The following is a 13,476-nucleotide window of genomic DNA, read 5'->3' as shown; positions in this document are numbered from 1 at the left end:
GTGTACACTCAAGGGATCCCACCACCAAGGCACCCTAGTCTCCTCCACGTCGGCACTCCGCATCTGAATAAAAGAAACAAAGAAAATGTTAATATATTACAACAAACTAATGTGTAGCACCGGGGGATAACCCAACTGCAGGACCACACTGGTGATCTACAGCTAGAAAAAGGGCCTCCCACCAGTGGTGTAACAGAAAATCCAAACTACAAATCAAAAAGCAATAAAACAACATACTGTCACGGCTGCCGAGGCGAGCCGTGTGGATATAGAAGGAGGACCCAAGATGCAGGCAGTGGATGAGATACCGGTGGTTTATTTACAGAGGTGTAGTGGCAAACAAACAGTGGGGCATAACAAACAACTAAAGACACCTAAACTGGGAGAACTAAAATAACAGACCTGGGAGCATATGACAACGGATGATGAATAGCAGAGAGACGCAGACGAGGAACAGGACACCGTGGAACACAGTGGAACACAGGGTAACAGACTGACACGGAGGAACACAGACGAACCGGCAACAGGCAGGAGAACACACAGGGCTTAAATACACACACCAGTAATCAGGGGATGAGAGACAGGAGGGCAACACAGCTGGGAGGAATCTGGGCTGACGGGACCCGGGAAACGTAAACTGATCACACTCACATATGACATGGACCTTCACAATAAAACAGGAAACTCAGATACATGGAACCAGACAAGACATTGAACTAAACAGACAGATTCACAAACAGATGGGGAGACACCATAGACAGACAGATACAGACGCAGACTCAGAGGCAGATCGAAAATAACACAGAACTTAAACAATCATCATCTAGAAAATGATAACAAACTAAAAGCGCTGGGTCACCGACCCAGGACCATGACAGTACCCCCCCCTCAAGGGCTGGCTCCAGACAGCCCAGCAGAAACACAAAAACGGACCAAAACCAAAAAAGAAAAAACACCCGACCAGGGTGGGCGGAGGGGGCCCAGGACGGAGGGACAGAGTCCAAAAGGCCCAGATGGTCAAGTTCAGGAGGCCGACCATGCGAACGGCAGCGGGGCCGGTCCCGATGCCGGCCATGCAGTAGGCAGCGGCGTGGAAACAGTTCTGGGGGCCGACCGTGTGGACGGCAACAGCGGCGTGGAAACAGTTCTGGGGGCCGACCGTGCGGACGGCAACAGTGGCGTGGAAACAAGTCCGGAGGCCGGCCACGTGGAAGGCAGTGGCGGCATTCAGGAGGGCGTCCACGGTGGCGGAGATGCCCAACAGGCGGCCAGGCAGATGACCGACGATGTGGAGGTGGTAGTAGGGGACCTGAAGGCTGCGTGGCCCCTGCAGCCCCAGGTGAAGCGGAGGCTGGACCAGACGAGGCGGAAGCTGAAGCGGAGGCTGGACCAGACGAGGCGGAAGCTGAAGCGGAGGCTGGACCAGACGAGGCTGGACCAGACGACGAGGATGCAGAGGCTGGACCAGACGACGAGGATGCAGAGGCTGGACCAGACGACGAGGATGCGGAGGCTGGACCAGACGACGAGGATGCGGAGGCTGGACCAGACGACGGGGATGCGGAGGCTGGACCAGACGACGGGGATGCGGAGGCTGGACCAGACGGCGAGGATGAAGACACGGAGGCTGGACCAGGCGAGGATGAAGACACGGAGGCTGGACCAGGCGAGGATGAAGCAGTGGCTGGACCAGGTGAAGCGGATGAAGCCGAAGCATGCGCTGGACCAGGTGAAGCGGATGAAGCCGAAGCATGCGCTGGACCAGGTGAAGCGGATGAAGCCGAAGCATGCGCTGGACCAGGCGACGCTGAGGATGCTGAATCCGGACCAGGCGACGGCGTGGAGGATGCAGCAGAGGCCGGGCCAGGCAACGGCGTGGGGGATGCAGACGAAGGCGCTGCAGCAGGTGGCGGCATGGATGAAACTGCTGCTGCAAGCGTGGATGAGGCTGCTGGTGGAGCAGCTGGTGGTTGGACGGGCTCCTCGGGCCCCCCAGCTGACGAGGCAGAAGGCTGGATGGGCTCCTCGGGCCCCCCAGCAAAAACAGTCTCAGAACCAGTGGGCACTGGAGCCCCTGGCACACACAGAACAGAACCAGCAGGTGCGGAGACCTCTGGCAGGAACACAACAGAACCAGCAGGCACACGGGCCTCTGGCAGGAACGCAACAGGACCAGCAGGCACACGGGCCTCTGGCAGGGACAGAACAGGACCAGCAGGCACACGGGCCTCTGGCAGGGACAGAACAGGACCAGCAGGCACACGGGCCTCTGGCAAACACATAGCGGCCTGCAGCTGCGCAGAGCATTGACCCTGCTCAGGCAGCGACAGCTCTGTGCAGTCCTCAGCTGGCTTCTTAAACTCCAGGGGTCCAGAGTCTAATGGGGGCTGAAACCCAGCCTCTGGGGAGGCCCTGGAGTGCATCTCAGTCTCAGAACTGGCCAGCCTTTGAGGAATGTTGACATTGTTCTTGGGTTTGTCTCTCTGCTTAGAGTACGGAGTTGTTGAACTGTCCGTTATGGGTTGGACTGACATGGCTTGCTGTACAGGAGGAGTAGGTGAAGGTGATGGCTGAACAGGTAGTGGAGCAACTGACACAGGATGCAGGGCTGGTGACTGCTGAACTGAGGATAAAGCTAATGATTCTTCTGCTAACCGGGCTACTGACTGGGCCATGGATTGTAACAGGGTTTGTAATAAGTCTGGCTGTGACTGTAATTGAGCTATGGATTGTGAGGCTGAATGTGGCGGAGGTGGCGACTGGGCTTCTGGCCGGGCGGCTAACTGAGCTTCTGGCCGGGCGGCTAACTGAGCTTCTGGCCGGGCGGCTAACTGAGCTTCTGGCCGGGCGGCTAACTGAGCTTCTGGCGATAAACAGTTTTTGTCCAGTGCCGTACAGAACATCACCCCTGAGTAAACGGTCCCACAGTTCAGACCAACAATACTGTCCTGTCCACTCACCACAGCTGGCTGCTCGGAAATCCCCAGGTCCGACTGTGGCGAGGAGCGTCGGCAGCGTGAGCGCCGTTTCCCCCTCGAAGGCTGGGTTGACGGGCCGGGCAGAACATCCTCTGTCGGACTGGGCAGTGAAGCATGAGCTGCAGGGTGGGTGGTAGCAGCCGGGGGGTGAAGACGGAGTCCATTCAGAATGAAATTCTGTGCGAGCGGGTGAAGTGAGCTGAGCAGCCAGGGGAGACCAGAAACCAAGCGCTGTAGCCGATTAGCCACGGCTTGGCGAAATTCTCTCCCCTCGTGCTCCAGCCACGCGTTGATTAATTTGTCCACGGAGTAAACAATGTCCTCCCGGAGCTCCTTGGGCGGGTTGAATGCTGCTGGGTCCATAGTGGCCGGTTCGTACTGTCACGGCTGCCGAGGCGAGCCGTGTGGATATAGAAGGAGGACCCAAGATGCAGGCAGTGGATGAGATACCGGTGGTTTATTTACAGAGGTGTAGTGGCAAACAAACAGTGGGGCATAACAAACAACTAAAGACACCTAAACTGGGAGAACTAAAATAACAGACCTGGGAGCATATGACAACGGATGATGAATAGCAGAGAGACGCAGACGAGGAACAGGACACCGTGGAACACAGTGGAACACAGTGGAACACAGTGGAACACAGTGGAACACAGTGGAACACAGTGGAACACAGGGTAACAGACTGACACGGAGGAACACAGACGAACCGGCAACAGGCAGGAGAACACACAGGGCTTAAATACACACACCAGTAATCAGGGGATGAGAGACAGGAGGGCAACACAGCTGGGAGGAATCTGGGCTGACGGGACAGGGGAAACGTAAACTGATCACACTCACATATGACACGGACCTTCACAATAAAACAGGAAACTCAGATACATGGAACCAGACAAGACATTGAACTAAACAGACAGATTCACAAACAGATGGGGAGACACCATAGACAGACAGATACAGACGCAGACTCAGAGGCAGATCGAAAATAACACAGAACTTAAACAATCATCATCTAGAAAATGATAACAAACTAAAAGCGCTGGGTCACCGACCCAGGACCATGACACATACAATCTGAATAAAACTCTAAAATCTGGAGCAAACGGAATCGCCGTACTGCTCCAACTTGCCGTCCACACGACGATAAGTTAACAGTCAATCAATATGCACGCCAGCTGACTCCGATAACCGGCATGCATATGGCCGTTGTCCACGCCGACGTCCACTGTAAAAGCTGACAGCAGCAGGGAAAGAATTCTCACAACGGGAACAGACGGTAAAAGCACAGCAAGGCAAAACAGCAGCACTTCAGTTCGCGTAGCTTGGCGCAAAACTAAGGCCCACACTTCCTGCGAAACATAATAAATAATTACTATAAAAGAACAATAGAAGGCAGAGAGCGTAACAAAAGTTGATTACGTACCAAATAAGCCGGGTCACAGAACGTAAGCAGAATAGCTCAGAGGAGGCTTCTATAGCTACGACCAGCCGCGATGGGGGCTTCAGAAGAATAACCCGCAAATGATCTCCACCACACCGAGGGGAAGTCAGGTGACCAAAAAGGAGATCACAGGCAAGCGACGCAGAGACACTCAAATGGCCACTATTTATACCAGCGCCCCCTAATGGGCCAGGCTGAAAGTGGGTTGGACCGAAGGATAACATTCATCCTGCCACATATACAAAAAGGGGGGATGAGGGGAAGATCAACTTCTGAGTCGATCTTCCAGTTCAGCCAGTTCAAGTCCTCCACCACATCACCTTCCTGTCCCAGGTTAGACAAGACCAACATGTTCGTTCTCAGTCAAACAATCACCATGCCTGTGGGTTTTTTTCACATTCAGATTATTCATTGCATTTGTTTTTCAACTTTATTGGCAGTTAGGTTCCTATGAAATCATTTGTTGTTTCTTTTCTTTTTTAACTTGTAAAATGAACCATATTATTCACATAACTGCCTTTCTATGACGTTATTACATCTGCTGATTGTTAGGGAGATAATACTTTGACCGTCTGGAAGGCTTGCAATGGGGCAAACAAATCTGGAGCTCCTATGAATTACGGCCCAAAACAATACGACACTGTGGCCTGCTCAGATGGGAAATGTACACTCAGTATATTTGAAAATATTTGCATAGTGGCGCAATGTTCATAAATTTGGTTCTGAATAGCACCACAATTGATGTGAACTTTATCAGTCAATTAATCAAGCCTCATGGGTATAATTCAAGGCTTTCTTTCAAAATATCATATTGCAGTAATTTTTTTTTACTACGCAGTCTGCTGTTTTCAGAAGCTCAGGATAGGTATTTTATTATACCAGTGTTTAGTTCCTTTTAACTTTAAATCCATTAACCTCCTAGGACCTGGCGTCCAAATATGTGGACACCCGATTTTGGGTTGTCTAGACCAAAATACTACATTTTGCTCTACAAGCAAAGTTATTGTACAGGGTGGGCCATTTATATGGATACACCGTAATAACATGGGAATGGTTGGTGATATTAAAGTCCTGTTTGTGGCACATTAGTATATGTGAGGGGGCAAACTCCTCAAGATGGGTGGTGACCATGGTGGCCATTTAGAAGTCGGCCATCTTGGATATAACTTTTGTTTTTCCAATAGGAAGAGGGCCATGTGACACATCAAACTTATTGGTAATGTCACAAGAAAAACAATGGTGTGCTTGGTTTCAACGTAACTTTATTCTTTCATGAGTTATTTACAAGTTTCTCTTTGTTCACAGCCATTGACATGTCGAAGAGGTTAACACGTGAAGAGCGGATTGAAATTGTGTTGATATCTGGTGAATGCAGTAACCGGGTCATTGCAGCAGATTTCAAGACACCCTACGAGAACACCCATCTCCCATGCTACAGTCAGCAAACTGCTTGCTAAGTTTCGTGAAACTGGTTCAGTGTTGGATTTGCCAAAATGTGGAGGCAAGAAAACTGTCACTAATGAAGAAACATCAGTGGCTGTCCTAGCTTCATTCAGCAAGAGCCCACAGCATAGCACAAACATCCCTTCGGCGGATATTAGCTACTCACAAATGGCACCCTTACAAACTCCAGCTACTGCAGCATCTCAACGAGGATGACCCAAATCGGCACACAGAATTTGCAGAATGGGCAAAACAAAAATTGGAACAGGACCCTCAGTTCACGCAGAAGATTTTGTTCAGTGATGAGGCAAACTTTTATGTGAATGGTGACGTTAACAAACAAAACCACTGCTATTGGTCTGACACTAACCCACATTGGATGGATCCCTCCAAGACTGTTGGAACAACAAAGGTGATGGTTTGGTGTGGTATATGGGGTACAACGATAGTGGGTCCATTCTTCATCAATGGAAACCTCAAGGCCACTGGATATTTAAAATTGCTACATGATGATGTGTTTCCCTCTTTATGCACTGAAGCTGGCACGTTCCCTGAGTTTTTCCAGCAAGATGGTGCACCACCACATTATGGGTGCCAGGTCCAAGCATTCCTAGATGAACAGTTTCCTGGAAAGTGGATTGGTCGTCATGGGCCAGTTGAATGGCCCCCAAGATCTCCCGATCTGACCCCCTTAGACTTTTATCTTTGGGGTCATCTGAAGGCAATTGTCTATGGTGTGAAGAAACGAGGTGTGCAGCACCCGAAACTACGGATACTGGATGCCTGTGCTGGCATTTCTCCTGCGATGTTGCTATCAGTGTGTGAAGACTTACTTATAGTTATAGAATATTCACAACATACTTCATACCGTGTACATTATAACATACCATAATAGACCCATTTCTGTAATATACTCACATATCTATATTATTGCTAATATATATTGTAATATATCTATATCACTAAAGCACTTCTGGATGGATGCAAACTGCATTTCATTGCCCTGTACCTGTGCAATGACAATAAAGTTGAATTCTATTCTATTCTATTCTAAGAGTGGGAGAAGAGGGTTGTATTGACAATCCAACACAATGGGCAGCACATTGAACACATTTTATAAGTGGTCAGAAACTTGTAAATAACTCATGAAAGAATAAAGTTACGTTGAAACCAAGCACACCATTGTTTTTCTTGTGACATTACCAATAAGTTTGATGTGTCACATGGCCCTCTTCCTATTGAAAAAACAAAAGTTGTATCCAAGATGGCCGACTTCTAAATGGCCACCATGGTCACCACCCATCTTGAGGAGTTTGCCCCCTCACATATACTAATGTGCCACAAACAGGACTTTAATATCACCAACCATTCCCATATTATTACTGTGTATCCATATAAATGGCCCACCCTGTAGTTACACAAAGGTTTGGGGAATTTTTGCTCGTTCATTTTTAAAATGCTACTCAGGAAATCTTAGATTTACTCAAGTCCAAAACATCCAACTCAGAATAAATGATCCCATACAATCAGAGGATCTTGGATGGATCCTGAGTAAGATTTCAAAGATATGAGTGAGTCATTGACAACATGGCAATAAATGCACACCTATGCTTATAGGACGCTTTTCTCACCTTTTGATAAAACCTTGTTATTGGCACAGCAAGTTGTGAAGTATAAAATAGAACCTCAGTATAGTTTGCTGTAGTATATATGCCTGATAATGATCTACAAAAATGTGAGCCAAGTCCTCATTCTAGCTTAGGTCGGTGTTTGAAAATCATGCGGCAGATTGCATCTGCTGCCTTCTGAGCCACTGTTCCTTGTTTCTGTGGGAAAGGAGTCGGAGCTGTGCAGCACTTTGAATGACCTCAGCTGGACTACGTCTGTGATCAGGAGGCTTGTTCTGGTGTCCCCTTGTGAACAAGAACTCCAAGCCAAATAACTGCGTGTGATCTGTGGAAGATAAATCCTTTCCCAGACAACACAGGGACATTTAATGCTTCACTAATGCTGCTGTGTGTTTCTGCTTAATTTGCACCGTAAATCTGACCGTGTGTCAGGGGGGTGAAAGATCTGTGTGCATGCTGAGTGACAGTTTTGCTCCATTTCTGCTTGTCAAACTGTTAAAGACTCTTTCCTCATGTCTTATGCCACTGGAATGATGGCGATAACTGTATTGTTTACCAGAATGTCATTTAAAAAATAATTAAATTGTGAAATCTTGACAGATTACTAGTAATTCTCACTGTGGCTTCTTTCAGTTACATTTAAAAGTGAGTAGATGAGAAGTGAGGCGGCACAATTTTTATAGTTCTTTTTGAGTATCAGTGTGTGGGGGCTTTTTGTTTTGCTTTGTTTTTTGAGGTTTGGGTGGGTGGGGTGGCGTTGTACTGGCTATGAACATATTTTAAAAATATTCCCAAGAATGCCAGCTTCTTTTCTTTAAAGATGGCCTTTCTTAGTTTTGTAAACACCAAGTACAGTATTTAGCGATCACTGTAGGCAAAGGACAATGACACTGGCCAGGCCTGACCGCTGCTGCCAAACAGATCAAGGTATGCTAAACAGACACAGCAAGTCTGCTTCAGGTTGTGCTGAGATGCTAGGAAAAAAAGGGTGTGGCAGAACACAAAGAAGCAAATTGTAAATATCGGCAAGGTCAAGCTGTGACACTCTGAATTTAAAGTAAAGCTAAACAAATTAAACAGTAAGTAAAGCTTACTGTAATAAACCAGATCAGGTCTGCAAACATGAACACATAAGGAAAGAAAAAAGCCAGCAAAACCCTTACTTACTTAGACCTGGAGTGAAACCACTAAATTCATAACTTTTATTATAACTTACTAGCTCATGATTACAAAGAAACAAATTTATTTACATTATTTGTGCATTTTAAAGCACAGAAGAGCTGTTTTTTACTTCAATAGAAAATAAATACACTGCCAACTGTGAGTGATGGCAAATGTAAAAAGCTAATTTGTCGTAGTTCTTTTTCCAGCAATTAAGCAAGTATAGGTTAAAAGCTCCTTAAAAAGCTTCTGTTGATATAAAATTACTTGTATAGGTCCCTACCTGGCCTGCAATAAATAGCAGATCTAGATTGGCTGTTCACATCTTGCATTTGTTCTAATGAGCCTCCAGGGAGCTGCTCATCTGGTTGTAAAAACATGAATGATAGTAAAAATAAAAAACAGCTCTATTACTCCACAGTGGAGTGTGTGGAAATGAGTGTCTGGGGTGATTTGTGACACAGTAAAAGCTGCAAGGGTGAAAGGGAAAATTTACAAGATGGTTCTGAGACCTGCTATGATGGTGGCAGTGAAAATATTAGTATATCAGAGAGACAGTTTAGGATGAGCAGTTTGGAGACGTACGTGAAGAGGGCCTGCATGGGGATAGAGTGACAAGGAGGCAGATTTTCCACTTTTGTCACCTCTAAATGGAGCAACCAGGTGGAGAGAAAGAAAAAAAAAAGGAAGGAAGGAAAAGAGAAAAGGAAGAAGAGAAAAGGAAAAAGAAGTAAGAGAGAAGAAGAAGGAGGACTAATGTGATACTGACCTGGTTAAGCATGTGTAAAGGTCCAATGCAGCAACCGTGCTTCCATTTCTTTCAGAGTTTCGAAAAAAATGTTTTAATAAATATGTTTTTAATGTTTCTTGTTAAACATGAACATTATTAGACTGTACACATTTATTTTAATGAATGCTCCATGTTCCTGGGTATGTAGCCACTCTTTAGCAGTCCCTGTAAATGCCTTTTGGATTGTATAAATAAGGAAACACCTCACATTTTAACTCCCAGCTGCTTCAAGCATTGTGAAACCTCTTAAACGTTTCAACATGAAAACAGTCAGTCTCTCTGCAGTTTCTTTATTTTCCTTTCAAATTAGCCATTTCAAGTCTTTCTTGATGAAAGAAAGGTATTTTAAAGCAAATGCTGAAGCCGATGAAAAAGATACAAGTGAGCAGCCACACACAGGGACCGGAAACAGAGTTCAGCAGTTCAAATCCTGGCTATATTTTCCTTCCATCTCTGCACTGCGTGCCAATCGAGATATGAAGCAGGTGTGATGGTGGAAATTAACTCAAGAAAAGTGTAGGAGCTTTGTGAACAACCATCAGAGTAACACAGTGATGTTATTGTGTCAGTTTGTTTGTTTGTCTGTCTATCAGCTGTCTAGTATCTACAGTTTTCAACATATCCAGATCAAATTATGTGTGGTGCCAGATACCAACAACAGCTGGAGCTGATTACATTTTTGGTGAAAATCGAGTCAAGGTCACACCAAATGTGAAAACAACTTTATTTACCCATATTTGTTATGGATCGTCATCAAACTTGAGCAGCTACATTGGCTAAGCATTTGATCTTGACATTCATTGTTAGTGTCCAAGTTTAAAATCGACCTTGGAAAAAATATTGTGAGTGATATGAAAGAGCAAGGTGGCAGCTGCACAACACACTTTTTAGTTTTTCACTACAACCCCCTATGATGTCACAATAATGTTTTTAGAGTTTCGCAAAATCACAAAGTGCATAAATATATCTTGAAATCTCACGTTTTTATAGCTTATAGGAGACAGACTTCTGTGTCAATCAGGTTGATAAAGATAATCAAATATGCCATTTTGGCAGTGGTGGGCAAGTTACTTTGAAAAAGTAATTAATTATAGTTACTAGTTACTTCTTCAAAAAAGTAACTGAGTTAGTAACTGAGTTACAAGATTCTTCAATTAATTACTTGAAAAGTAACTATTGCGTTGATTTAAAAAATGTTTAACCCTCTGGGGTCCAAGTTATAATTGGGCATTTTATTTACCCATATTTGTTATGGATTGTTCTGACACACAACACCAAACTATCCACAACACTACACACTAACTACACGAGACAACACATTAACTACACACTCCAAACACTCTAAACGTCACAAATCTCTCACATCTCAAAACTCGCTCTCTATTTTTCTCCTGTCTTTCTTTCTCTCTCTCGCCGTCACTCCTAAAACTTCCCCCTCTTCCTAAACAACCAAATGTCATGTTGCCATATCATTTTTGATTGGCCGACATGGTGCATTTTTCCACCAACACGAAAGGGCATTTTTTGTTTTGTTTTGTTTTTTTGCTCATAAGCAGAGAGTGCTTGCTACCGCTGTCCTTAGACTGTCACGGCGGGGCGCGCCGGCGTGAGGAATGAGGTAGACCCAAGAGCAGACACGGTGGAGACAGAACTAGGTTTCCAAAATAAGGCAAGCCTTTATTGTGGCTGCAGGCATAACAAAAACACTTGGGGACACTGAAACTGGGAAAACTAAGAAGACAGAGAACACTGTGTAAACTAAAAAGGCTAAGGCACTCTGTGAAGGAACTATGGAAAAAACTATAAACACAGAGTAACTAAGCAGGCTATGAAACACAGTGTCACAATAAGGGAAAATACGAGATGAGGATAACAGACGATCTGACACTGACACAAAGACACACTGGGCTTAAATACACTGAGGCAGTCATCAAGAAATTAGAGCCAGAAGGGGAACACAGCTGGGAGGAATAAGACCTGATAAGACAGGAGGAGCAAAGCTAGAAACACTGACATAAGACGGGAACATGAGCCTTCAGAGTAAACCGGGAAACAAGACACCACTAAACAAACACGCAGACACGACACAGAGAGATAGACTAGACACTGAACTAAACCTGCAATAAACATGAGAACACAAAAACCTACGAACTAATCCCTAAACAAGAATAACCGAAACATAGAGTCATAATCATCATTATCATCATAATAAGAAAAGAACCCAAAATGCAAAACACACCAAAAGCATAACTCAAAATACTGACCCAGAACCGTGACATAGACAGTAAACGTGACGAAACTATTGAGGAAAAAACGTCGCATATATATTGTTTATCATGACTCTGGTTTTGCGTGGCCTATCAACACAATTTAAAAACTGATAAATATCACCTTGTTGCTTGTCATCTTAAAGTGGTCATGTGATTGGCTTACCACGACAACTTTATTCTTCCTCAGTCAAACCGCAGCACTCATGCGATTGTTTTGCCCCCTTAGCTCCAGGTGTTGTGCCAAAAAGTGATAGTCAGCCAGAAAGTGATTGCCGCCCGCGGGAGTGTGCGCAGCTGTAGCGCCCAGATTAATTACAGCTACTTCCATGCAACTGATATAAGGTGCAGTAAGCTGAACACTATGGTGTTATTTTTGTGCCACTATTCTGAGTGCACATAAAAAAAAATTGCAGGTGCAAGTGTTGCATTTTGAGGAGAAATTTATTTTGAGCGAAGAAAAGCTAAATTTGAGTGAACAAAATTCATTGCTGCGTGCAAAAAATGTATTTCAGTGTTTGCTATTATCCATACACACAAACACAATAGCAGCCCCTCCCGCTCAGTTTTTGCATTTGCGCTTGCTTGCAATGTGTTGCCCGTGCGCGTTCAACTCTTTCTGTACACCGTTATATTTGTGCCGCAAAACCAGCCAATCACAGACTTGGATGCAAAAAAATTTCCTGAATGATATGTAACAAAAAAGATAATAATTTTAAATAGATTTTCAGTTTTCAGATTAGAATTCAGATAGAATGTGATGATGTCATAGTGCTACTGGGGGACAAGAGACCGATTTTCCTATTCATTACATTTGCCATGGCGTATCAAAACTTTAAATTTATAAATGCTGAAACAAGTCATTTTTATTAGTTGTTAGGCCCTATAACTCACTATATTGCCACTAGAATCTGCCTTTTAACAATAATAAGTTGCCCCCCCCATTCTTTATTAAATATTATTGCCCTAACGAATGTTGTGATGATTTCTGAAACCCCATCAGTAGCAAGCACTTACCCTCTGCGGTCTTTCTTGTTTTGGGTTTGGCTGAGAGCACAGCCATCTTCTCAACAGGGCCAGGCTTTATCCACTATTACAATATGGTAAAAATTAATTATAAAATATAAAGTTACATTAAAAATATTGCGATCATTGCACTCACCATAACTCTGGGCTTATGCCACTGTTGTTCACCTTCAGTGCAGCTTAACATCGGAATTGAAACAGAAGAGCAACACAATGGTTGCACAGAGCTTTTGTCATGATCCTGGGTCTTTTGACCCAGCGTTTTAAGTTTGAGTTTATTTTGTTCATTAGGTTATCTAAGTTCATTTGGTTATTAGACTCCTTGTGTTTTCTTCCCCTGTATTTAAGTTTCCCCTCAACCTTCGTGTTTCATGCTGCGTGTCATTTGTTATCAAGTTTGTATTATTATGTCTAAGTGTTTCTAGTTATTATTTTCCCCTCGTGTTTCCAACCATGTTAAATCTCCCCTGCTCTTCATGCGTTTCATGTCTGTGTCTTACGTTGTCAAGTTCGGGTTGTCATGTCTATGTCTCATTATGTTTCCTGTTTTATTGTGAAGAGGTCTGGTGTTCTGTGTTCATCATGTTCAGTTTTACTCTCCCACTGTGACGTCATTATGTTCATGTGTGCCAGCTGTTTCCTCATGTGTCTCCACTTCCCCTAATCACCTCCTGTGTATTTAAGTCCTCTGTTTTCAGTGTGTGATTGTCAGGTCGTTCTGTCACAGTCTGGTGAGAGC

This window comes from Diplotaxodon limnothrissa, linkage group LG7 (assembly GCF_057381915.1).
Source record: "Diplotaxodon limnothrissa isolate DT_005_m linkage group LG7, D_limnothrissa_male_GT1.1, whole genome shotgun sequence".
Classification (NCBI taxonomy): domain Eukaryota; kingdom Metazoa; phylum Chordata; class Actinopteri; order Cichliformes; family Cichlidae; genus Diplotaxodon; species Diplotaxodon limnothrissa.
Note: the sequence above shows the minus strand (reverse complement) of the source record.